Here is a 12,071-nt window from a genome sequence, read left to right as displayed (position 1 = left end):
CATCCTTTGCAGCATTAACTGTTCAATTTGGTGTGATATTTTGATTATATTTACAATTACTTGTATCTGACGTGACTCTGGTAACGTGTCAGCTTTTTACAAGAGAGCAAAGAGAAACAAATATAGAAGAAATTAATCTTGGATTGGATCCTCTTGAGAGGACTTGAACATAGAACATCGAACAAAGAACACAGCACACTACATTGCAGTACAGGCCCTTCAGCCCTCGATGTTGCTCCAACCTGTGAAACCAAACTGAAGCCCCTCTAACCTACACTATTCCATTATTATCCATATGTTTATCTAATGTCCATTTAAATGCCCTTAAACTTGGCGAGGCTACTACCGTTGCAGGCGGAGCATTCCACACCCTTACTACTCTCTGAGTAAAGAACCTACCTCTGACATCTGTCCTATATCTATCACCCCTCAATTTAAAGCTATGTTCTTTCATGCTAGCCCTCACCATCCGAGGAAAAAGGCTCTCACTGTCCACCCTATCTAATCTTCTGATCATCTATTAGGTCACCTCTTAACCTTCTTCCCTCTAACAAAAACAACCTCAAATCCCTCAGCCTTTCCTAACAAGACGTTCTCTCCAAACCAGACAACATCCTGGTAAATCTCCTCTGCAACCTTCCCAATGCTTCCACATCCTTCTTATAATGCAGCAACCAGAACTATATGCAATACTCCAAGTGCAGCTGCGCCACAGTTTTATACAGCTGCAACATGACCTCATGGCTCGGAAACTCATTCCCTCTATCAATAAAACCTAGCACACTGTACGCCTTACTAACAACCCTATCAACCTGGGTGGCAAATTTCAGGAATACAAAAGCAGGGATGGACTACTGAAGCTTTATAAGGTTCTGGTCAGGCCACATTTGAAGTATTGTGTGCAGTTTTGGGTCCCATAATCTCAGGAAGGATGCACTGGCCCTGGAGTGGGTTCAGAGGAGGTTCACGACAATGATCCCAGGAATGGAAAATCTGGCATATGAGGAACGTTTGAGGACTCTGGGACTATACTCATTGGAGTTTAGAAGGATGAGGGGAGATCTAATTGAAACTTTCAGAATACTGAATGGCCTGGATAGAGTGGATGTTGGGAAGATGCTTCCATTGGTAGGGGAGTTTAGGATCCAAGGGCACAACATTAGAGTAAAGGGAAGACTTTTCAGAACAGAGATAAGCAGGAACTTCTTCAGCCACAGAGTGGTAAACCTGTGGAATTCACTGCCACAGAAGGCTGTGGAGGCCAGGTCATTGTGAACATTTAAGACTAAGATAGATAGGTTCTTGATTATCAAAAGTTGCAGGGAGAAAGCAAGAGAATGGGGTTGAGGAACTTATCAGTCATGATTGGATGGTGGAGCAGATTCCATGGGCCAAATGTTCTGATTTCTGCTCCTCTGTCTGATGGTCTTAATTAAATTGATATCCAAAGCAGCTATTTTAATTCTCAATACTAGTTAAACAAAATTATTGGTAGTAAAGGAAAGGTGAAAGGAGTAATCATGTATTGTTTCCTTGACTATTGGAAGTACAGAAACATTCTGGGAAACTCTGTGTGGATTATTTACTGGTTTCCAGTTAGTCTCTGGGACAAAGCATGTGATGGCACAATAAAAATCATAAACTGGAAACTGCTTGTTCCAATTTGATGTTAAAGATAAGGAAACCCTCACCTCATTTTATATGTCTGCAAGTAACCAAAATAATATGTAAACCTATCCTTGATCGCGTGAGCAAAATAACATTTGTAAAATGGAATAAAAATCAATTTAAGAGAGCCCACTGGGTAATTGGTAAAAGCGTGGAAGGGATTTTATTTTAGCAGCCCACTGACTCACACACACACCCGCACACACCCGCATACACGCACACGCACGCGCACACACACACACAAACACACACACACACACACACGCATACAAAAACAGTCTTTGGCAAGCAGGAGAGGAAGTCTTAAGAGAATAAATCAATAAATACTCTATGTGTAAGCAAGTCTGAAAATGCCAGTAGCATTTTAACTGGCATTAGATCTAGGAACACTGGGGAGCGAAGTAAATGATTCTGGAAATGTGGATTGCGCTTGTAATATTTTAATGAAGACCCATTTCTCATAAATTAAATTTAAATTTAATGTCTACCGGCAGGTTTTCCAGGGCTTAGGCAGTACAGCAGCCAAAAGAATGTCTGAGCTGCTGGATCCAGCAAGTCATTACTTTTGCAAGCACAGCTTGCGGGCTAGGAAGACGAGGAAAGCAACCTTCAAAACAGACAGACATAGAAGGAACTGCCGATGCTGTTGTCTGAGATAACCAGTTGTGGAGCTTGAGGGACACAGCAGGCCAGGCAGCATCAGAGGAGCAGGAGGCTAACGTTTTGGGTCAGGACCCTTCTTCAGAAATGGGAGAGGGGAAGGGGTCTCTGAAATAAATAGGGGAGGGAGGTGGTGATAGAAGATGGATATTGGAGCAGGATTGGTGGAGAGAAGACACACAGATCAAGAAGGTGGGATAATGCTAGTAAAGGTGAGTGTAGGTAAGGAGTTGGGATGGGGGTTGGTCAGTGAGGAGGGAGGGGTGGGTAAGTGGGAGAGAAGGTGGACAGGTCAAGGAGGCAGGGACTAGAGGGGGTGCTGGTCTTGGGATGAGGTTGAGGAGATATTGAAGCTTGTAAAGTCCACATGAAACCATTGGGTTGTATGGTTCCAAGGTAGAATATGAGGCGCTGGTCCTCCAGTTTTTGGGTGGCATCGGTGTGATACTTAGGAGACCCAGGATGGATATGTCATCCAGGGAATGGGAAGAGGAGTTGAAGTGGTTCGCGACTGGGCGGTGTTGTCATTTTGTCGCAAACTGAGTATAGGTGCTCTAGATTAGATTAAATTAGATTCCCTACAGTGTAGAAACAGGCCCTTCAGCCCAACAAGTCCAAACCGCCCCTTATAGCATCCCACCCAGACCCATCCCCCTGTAGCACACACACCCCTGAACACTACAGGCAATTTAGCATGGCGAATCCACCTAACCCGCACATCTTTGGATTGTGGGAGGAAACCGGGGCACCCAAAGGAAACCCATGCAGACACGGGGAGAATATGCAAACTCCACACAGACATTTACCCGAGGCTGGAATCAAACCTGGGTCACTGGCGCTGTGATGCTGCAGTGCTAATCACTGAGCCACCGTGCTGCCCTCTACAAAGTGGTCTCTGAGTCTCCGCTTGGTCTCCCCCACCCAACCCCGTGAAAGACACAGAAGCAATCCCTTAAGTATCTTCTTCGGTCTGCTTCTGGGCCCGGAACTGATTGAGGCAATCTTCTAAATTGCAGTCCATTTCTCCAAATGTCAGCAATCTTCCACCAACCATGAAGCATCATACCTCACAGAAATATTAAGGTATGCAAAGACACGTGGGACACGGTCCAGGAGTATTGCACAAGGCTGATTAGTTTTGTATGCAAGGTGGCACTAGTTATCAATTTGGATTGAAATGCTAATTTTATTTTAGTTTTATTTTTGCTTTGCATTCAAGATGACGTGATCGTGACAGAGGTACGCGTGGAATGTGATTTGTGGTGTAGAGGAAATCGGGATTGAAATTACCAGTGTTGTCTTTGAATTCGGTTACTCACACACAAACCAGTGAGAAATGGGCTGTCAATGTTGCAGCTTCTTTACTTTCCCTCTGGCTTCTCCTCTTCTGGGCATAAAGGCACCCGCATTGTGCCCATTTTAGAACTTGAAGCATCCTTGCAGGTGAATAGCAAAGGGCATTACAAAGCCCAATTTCTACTCCTGTTGTTAGATATGTACTGCTTCCTTCTAAATACGTTTTCCTCTTAACAACAAAAAGTCACTGAAGGTTATTTCTCTGACCTCCTATAAATGTTGTCAGACCCAACAGGTCATAAATGGTTTTTTTTAGTAGAAATATCATACTGTATTACAATATACCAAAACAGGAACAAAAAGTGATCTTACAGCTTTGAATTCCCATGTGTTTGGGAACTGTGGTTTAATGGTAAGAGTGATAAGCTAATGTGAGGGGCTTTCACTTGTGCACCATACAAGGCACGTGATTGTATATTTTAAAAAACACAAATTGAATTAAGGAGGTAGTAAAGACTGCAGATGCTAGAAGTCAGAGTCCATAAAATGTGGAGCTGGAGAAGCACAGCAGGTCATATAGCATTGGAGGAGCAGGAAAGTCAATGTTTAGAGCCTAGACTCTTCATCAACACTGGGAAGGGACAGGGAAGCTCAGAAATAAATAGAAGGTGGGGCTGGGGGCAAAGGTAGGTGGAATGATGAGAGGTAGATGCAAGGAAGGGCTTGTTGAAATCAGTCAGTTGGAAGGTTGGGGAGATAGGTGCGAAAGAAGATGGATGGGTTGTGTCAGGTAAGGTGCAGGGGTGAGAGACAAGATGGACATGGGATAAAGCTGAGCATGGGAAGATTTTGAAGCTAGTGAATTCTATTCTGAGGACATAGGATTGTAAACTCCCGAGTGGAATATGGATGCTGTTCCTTCAGTTTATGTGTGGCTTCATTATGATACTGGAGGAGGCCCAGGATGGACATTTCACCAAGAGTAGAAGGAGCAGTTGAAGTACTTGGCAACTGAAGGTAGCATTGATTAGAGTGTACAGAGCCCAGACGCTCCATGAATTGTTAACCAAGTCTATGCTTGGTTTCTCCAAAATAGAGGAGACTACATTGGGAGCAACGGATGCAGTCGACCAGGTTGGAAGACGTGAATTTTTCCCAGATTTGGAATTATTGTTTGGGGCCTTGGATGGAGATGATAGCGAAGGTGTAGGGGCAGGTGTAGCACTTCCTATGGTTGCAAAAAAAGGTGCCATGTCTGGTGGAGGGGTTTGTAGGGAGTGTAAAGCTGACAAGGGACTTGCAGTATGCTCAGTCTTCACAGGAAGCAGATAGGGGTATGGAAGTAAATCTTTTTTTGGTGGTAGATCTGATTACAGGGGGAAAAATTGGTGGAGGATGATACTTAGGATTTGGACATTGGTGGAGTGGAATGTATGGGCAAGGAAGACTCTATCCTTATTCTTGGTGGAGGAAAATGGTTTGAGGGCAGAAGTGCAGGAAATACAGATGCTGTTGAGGACATTATGAATCATGGAGGAGGGGAAATTACAGTCATTGAAGTATGAGGACAGCTGGGATGTCTGGGAGTGGAATGTTTCATCCTGGGAGTGGATGTGGCGGAGACAGAGGAGCTGGGAGTATGGGATCACATTTTTGCAAGAGTGGGTTGAGAGGTGTAGTTGAGGAAGATTTGGGAGTCAGTTGGTTTGAAATGGATGTTGGTGCTAGGCCGGTTGCCAGAGATGGAGTTGAAGAGGTCCAGGAATGGTAGGGAGGTGCCTGAGATAGTCCAGGTGAATTTCAGGTAGAGGGTGAAAGGTGTTGGTGAAGTGGATGAAGTGTTCAAACTCCTTGTGGGAGCATGAGGCAGCACAAGAAGTCAACAAAATAACGGAGGAAGAGTTGAGGGATATTGCCGGTGTAGCTGCGGAAGAGAGACTGTTCCATATCTCCTATGAAGAGGCAGGCATAGCTTGGACCCAGGCAGGTGCCCATAGCCACCCCTTTGGTTTGTAGGAAGTTGGAGGAGTTGAAGGAAAAATTGTTGAGGGTGAGGGCTAGTTCTGCCAAGTGAATGAGAGTGTCAGTGGATGGGGACTGTTTGGGCCTGCGGAAGAAGAAATGGAGGATTTTTAGACCATCCCTGTGGGGGATACAGGTATAGAGACACCGAATGTCCTTGATGAAGATGAGGTGTTGGGGGCCAGGGAATTGAAAGTCTTGGAGAAGATGGAGGGCCTGAGTATTGTCCCGAATGTTAGTGGGGAGCACCTGGATTAGAAGGTAGGAGAAGATGAGTTCAGTGGGGCAGGATCAGGCAGAAACAATAGGTCAACCTGGGCAGTCAGCTTCATTGATTTTCGGAGATAGCTCCCCATTTATGATGTTGTTGACCTGCTCGCCTAGCTGGCTGGCTTTTGTTCAGCGGTTTCATCGCCATGCTAAGTGACATTATCAGTAGAGCCTCCGATGAAGTGATGTTATTCTACTCCGCTTGGAATTTATACTGTGCGGTCTGTTATTGTAAGTAGTGCCACTTCTGGTTTTGATTTGTGCGGGTTTGTAAATGGGGTCCAATTCTATATGTTTGTTGATTGAGGTACGGGTGGAGAACCATGCCTCTAGGAATTCCTGCACGTGTCTATGTTTGGCTTGGGCTACTATGCTAACGGTTAAATTCCAAGAGGCATGGTTCTCTACCCATACCTCAATCAACAAACATATAGAATTGGACCCCATATACAAATCCGAACATATCAAAACCAGAAATGGCACTACTCACAATAACAGACTGGACAGTATAATTTCCAAGCGGAGTAGAATAACATCGCTTCATTGGAGGCTCCGCTCATGATGTCACCTAGCATGGCGATGAAATGTTTAACCAAAAACAAGCTCGGCAAGCAAGTCAGCAACTGCATCCACAAACCGAGCTACAGATCTTTGCCAAAACTTTAAAGTGCTCATTTATATCAGGTTGGAGGCCAAGGACAGGAGATCTCCTGACATGATGAGGTTATTCATTGCTTGGGAGATGATGGTTTGGTGATCAGGGTGGGATCATAATTGAGACAACAGTGCAAGGTAGTGTCAGAGTTGGTGTCTGGCCTCAGGGACATAGATGTCAGTACACCATACCACCACAGTAGCCCCACCCCCCGTTGTTGGGTTTAAGTGTGAGTTGGGGGCTGGAGTGGAGGGAGCAGTGAGCTGTACATTCTGAAAGGGAGAGGTTAGAGTAGGTGAGACAGATTCAGGCAATTGACCTCTTCACCTTCGACATCAAGGGAGGGTGGGAGACTGGGGCTGCTATCGAGGAAGATAGAGTTTGCTGAAGGCAGGAGAAGGGGTCTTCAGAGGACGTGTCAATAGACAATAGAAAATAGACAATAGGTGCTGGAGTAGGCCATTCAGCCCTTCAAGCCAGCACCACCATTCATTATGATCATGGCTGATCATCCACAATCAGTATCCTGTTCCTGCCTTATTCCCATAACCCTTGATTCCACTATCTTTAAGAGCTCTGTCTATCTCTTTCTTGAAAGCATCCAGAGAGTTGGCCTCCACTGCCTTCTGAGGCAGAGCATTCCATATATCCACCACTCTCTGGGTGAAGAAGTTTTTCCTCAACTCTGTTCTAAATGGCCTACCCCTTATTTTTAAACTGTGTCCTCTGGTCCTGGACTCACCCATCAGCGGAAACATGCTTCCTGCCTCCACAGTGTCTAATCCCTTAATAATCTTATACGTCTCAATCAGATCCCCTCTCATCCTTCTAAACTCAAGAGTATACAAGCCCAGTCGCTCCAACCTTTCAACATATGATAGTCCCGCCATTCCGGGAATTGACCTTGTGAACCTACGCTGCACTCCCTCAATAGCAAGAATGTCCTTCCTCAAATTGGGAGACGAAAACTGCACACAATACTCCAGGTGCGATCTCACCAGGGCCCTGTACAGCTGCAGAAGGAACTCTTTGCTCCTATAGTCAATTCCTCTTGTGATGAAGGCCAGCATGCTATTAGCTTTCTTCACTACCTGTTGTACCTGCATGCTTGCTTTCATTGACTGATGTACAAGAACACCTAGATCTCGTTGTGCTTTCCCTTTACCTAACTTGACTCCATTGAGATAGTAATCTGCCTTCCTGTTCTTGCCACCAAAGTGTTTAACCACACATTTATCCACATTAAACTGCATCTTCCATGCATCCGTCCACTCACCTAGCCTGTTCAAGTCACCCTGTATTCTAATAACATCCTCCTCACATTTCACACTGCCACCCAACTTTGTGTCATCAGCAAATTTGCTAATATTACTTCTAATGCCTTCGTCTATATCGTTAATATATATTGTAAACAGCCACGGTTCCAGCACCGAACCTTGTGGTACCCCACTGGTCACTGCCTGCCATTCCGAAAGGGACCCGTTTATCACTACTCTTTGCTTCCTGTCAGCCAGCCAATTTTCAATCTAACTCAGTATTTTGCCCCCAATACCATGTGCCCTAGTTTTGTTCACCAATCTCCTATGCGGGACTTTATCAAAGGCTTTCTGAAATTCCAGGTACACTACATCCACTGGCTCTCCCTTAACCATCTTCATAGATACATCCTCAAAAAATTCCAGAAGATTAGTCAAGCACGATTTCCCCCTCGTAAATCCATGCTGACTCTGACCTATTCTGTTACTGCTATCCAAATGAGTCGTAATTTCATCTTTTATAATTGACTCCAGCATCTTTCCCACCACTGATGTCAGGCTAACTGGTCTGTAATTTCCTGTTTTCTCTCTCTCTCCTTTCTTGAAAAGTGGGACAACATTTTCCACCCTCCAATCCGCAAGAACTGATCCTGAATCTATAGAACCTTGGAAAATAATTACCAACACGTCCACAATTTCTAGAGCCACCTCCTTAAGTACCCTGGGATGCAGACCATCAGGTCCCGGGGACTTATCAGCCTTCAGACCTAACAGTCTATCCAACACCATTTCCTGCCTAATATAAATTCCCTTCAGTTCATCCATTACCCTCGGTCCTTCAGCCACTATTGCATCTGGGAGATTGCTTGTGTCTTCCCTAGTGAAGACAGATCCAAAGTACCTATTCAACTCATCTGCCATTTCCTTGTTCCCCATAATAAGTTCACCTGTTTCTGACTTCAAGGGCCCAATTTTAGTCGTAACCATTTTTTTTTCTTTTCACATAGCGAAAAAAGCTTTTACTATCCTCCTTTATATTTTTGGCCAGTTTTCCTTCATAGCTCATCTTTTCTCTGTGTATTGCCTTTTTAGTTATCCGCTGTTGCTCTTTAAAAGCTTCCCAGTCCTCCGGCTTCCCACTCATCTTTGCTATGTTATACTTCTCTTTTATTTTTATACAGTCCTAAACTTCCCTTGTCAGCCACGGCCGCCCCTGCCTCCCCTTAGGATTTTTCTCCCCCTTTGGAATGAACTGATCCTGCACCTTCTGCATTATATCCAGAAATATCTGCCATTGTTGTTCCACTGCCATCCCTGCTAGGGTATTGTACCACTGAACTTTGGCCAGCTTATCCCTCATCGCTCCATAGTTCCCTTTATTCAACTGCAATACTGACACTTCCGATTCTCCCTTCTCCCTCTCAAACTGCAGATTAAAACTTATCATATTATGGTCACTACCTCCTAATGGCTCCTTTACTTTGAGGTCCCTGATCAAATCCATTTTGTTGCACAACACCAGATCCAGAATTGCCTCCGCCCTGGTAGGCTCCAGTACAAGCTGTTCTGAGAATCCATCTCGGACGCACTTCACAAACTCCCTTTCTTGGGGTCCAGTACCATCCTGATTCTCCCAGTCTACCCGCATGTTGAAATCTCCCATAACAACTGTAGTGATACCTTTGTGACAGGCTAATTTCAACTCTTGATTCAACATGCACCCGACCTCCTGACTACTGTTTGGGGGCCTGTAGCTAACTCCCATTAGGGTCATTCTACCCTTAGAATTTCTCAGCTCTATCCATACTGACTCTACATCTTCTGACTCTATGTCCCTCCTCGCAAGGGACCAAATATCATTCCTCACCAACAGAGCTACCCAACCCCCTCTGCCCGTCAGTCTGTCCTTTCGATAGCACGTATAGCCTTGAATATTCATTTCCCAGGCCCTGTCCACTTGAAGCCACGTCTCAGTTATCCCCACAACATCATATTTGCCAACTTCTAACTGAGCCTCAAGCTCATCCACCTTATTTCTTATGCTTCGTGCATTCATATATAATATTTTTAATTTGTTTCTCCCCTCACCCTTCTTATCAATCCCTATTTCACTTGGCCATACTATACAATCCCTTCTTGAGTTTTCTGCTCTGTTGATTCTGTTGTCCTTCTTAACCTCTCTTATTCTCACTTTCCCTTTAACTTCATTCTTAAATTTCCAGTTTGGCCCCTCCCCCCCCCATTACTTAGTTTAAACACACTTGTGTTGCAGTGGCAAACCTGCCTGCCAGAAAGCTGGTCCCCTGATTATTAAGATGCAAACCGTTCCTCCTGTACAATTTATTCTTACCCCAAAACATACCCCAGTGATCCAAGAATTTAAATCCTTGCTTCCGACACCAGTCCCTCAGCCACACGTTCAGGTCCATTATCTCTCTGTTCCTGCCCTCTCCAGCCCGAGGAACTGGAAGCAAACCAGAGATAACCACCCTGGAAGTCCTGCTTTTCAGCCTTCTTCCAAGTTCTCTGAAGTCCCCCTGTAGAATGCTTCTCCTTTTCTTCCCAACATCATTAGTGCCAACATGCACCACCACCTCTGCGTCTTCACCTTCACCCTCGAGGATTCTCTGCACTCTATCAGTGACATCCTGGATGCAACACACCATCCTCAAATCTCGCCAGTTGCTGCAGAAACCCCTGTCAGTCCCTCTCACAATGGAGTCCCCTATTACCACAGCTCTCCGTGATGTCTGAGTTCTCGGCTCTGCCTCTACAGCAATTTTTGACTTGCAGACCTGTCCACCTCTCGGACTGGCAGTGTCGTCTGTCTCGGCAGTTTCCAAGACAGTCAGCCTGTTTACTATAGGTGCTTCCCCTGGGGTCTCTTGTACTTCATTCATGTCTGCCTTTGTCATCGACATCCCCCTTCTCTCTTCAGGTATCCTCAGTATAGTGACCTTGCTGAAGGTCCTGTCCAGAAAATTATCATTCTCTCGGATGACCCTGAGGTCTTCTAGTTCTTTCTTCAGTGCTGCAACAACCTCCTTCAGAAGCTGAATGTGTACACACTTTCCACAGTTATAGGAGCCAGAAACATCATCAGTGTCCCTGATCTCCCACATCATGCATGCAGCACACTGAATCAGCTTGGCAGTCATGTCTTCACCCTCTTCAACAGTGGCATAATCTCCTCACTGAGCCTCTTCACTGAAAACTCGCACTTTACTCACCAGGGACTTCCCTCAGCCTTTGTGTGTTTACTGTGAGTCTGTGGATTTTTAATTAGGTTAGAGGAGGAGGGTGGGAGGGAGGCCCTACTGTGTCAGACCTGGCGCTACGAACACACCAGACTGGTGTTCAAAGAAATAGTCTCAGAGGTGGAGGAAAAAAAGTTTGACATCTAAACACATGCAGAATTCATTGATGTGTGGGCATAAGGGAATGAAGGTGAGTCCTTTGCAGAGGACAAACTGTTCTTCATCAGTGAGGGCCGAAAGTGAATACCTGGCAAGGCTTGGGCTTAATATTAAGCTTGAGCTGGGAGAGGGGGGTGGAGATTGTTTCTGGAGTGGGTACATGTATGGAAAGTCATGTGGGCAGAAACGGTAATGATGTAGGATTGTTGAATGGGAAATTAGCATTGATGTTACTAGTATTGATCTTCAATTAGGTGTTCATTCACAGCCCAGACATCTTTTACCCTTCAATTCAGTATTTAATTAGGAAGAAATGCATACGAGCAAATATTTGGCAATTGTTTGACTGCATACTTTGAAATAATTCATTTTATAGTGTTAGCTGCAGCTCATTTGGTCATATTCTCGTGTCTGAAGCTGGATTCAAATTATTTTCTGTACTTGGACACAATATATTTAGGCTGATACTCCAGTGCAATACTGCAGAAATGCTGCACTGTTGAAGGTATGGTCTTTCAGAGGAGGTATTATGTCAAGACCCTGGCTGCTCAGTCACCTTTGTACAAGATTCAATGACATTACTTAGAAAATTAGGGGACAGCAAGGCCCTTTCTTGTCCTGTCAGGTCTGAAGAGTTTTGATCGAGGAATTGATAGGCAAGGTGTGAGCATTCAATGTCTTAATGCATGGGAATCAAATTCAGTTCAGCCTTACCATTTACACATATATGAATACTCCATTATGGCTAAAGAGGCTACACAAGTTTCAGTCATTAACTACATCTTTTCTACTGATTCCAAGTCCTATAGGAGATTCCACACACCAACC

Source organism: Stegostoma tigrinum, chromosome 10, assembly GCF_030684315.1.
Source record: "Stegostoma tigrinum isolate sSteTig4 chromosome 10, sSteTig4.hap1, whole genome shotgun sequence".
Classification (NCBI taxonomy): domain Eukaryota; kingdom Metazoa; phylum Chordata; class Chondrichthyes; order Orectolobiformes; family Stegostomatidae; genus Stegostoma; species Stegostoma tigrinum.
Note: the sequence above shows the minus strand (reverse complement) of the source record.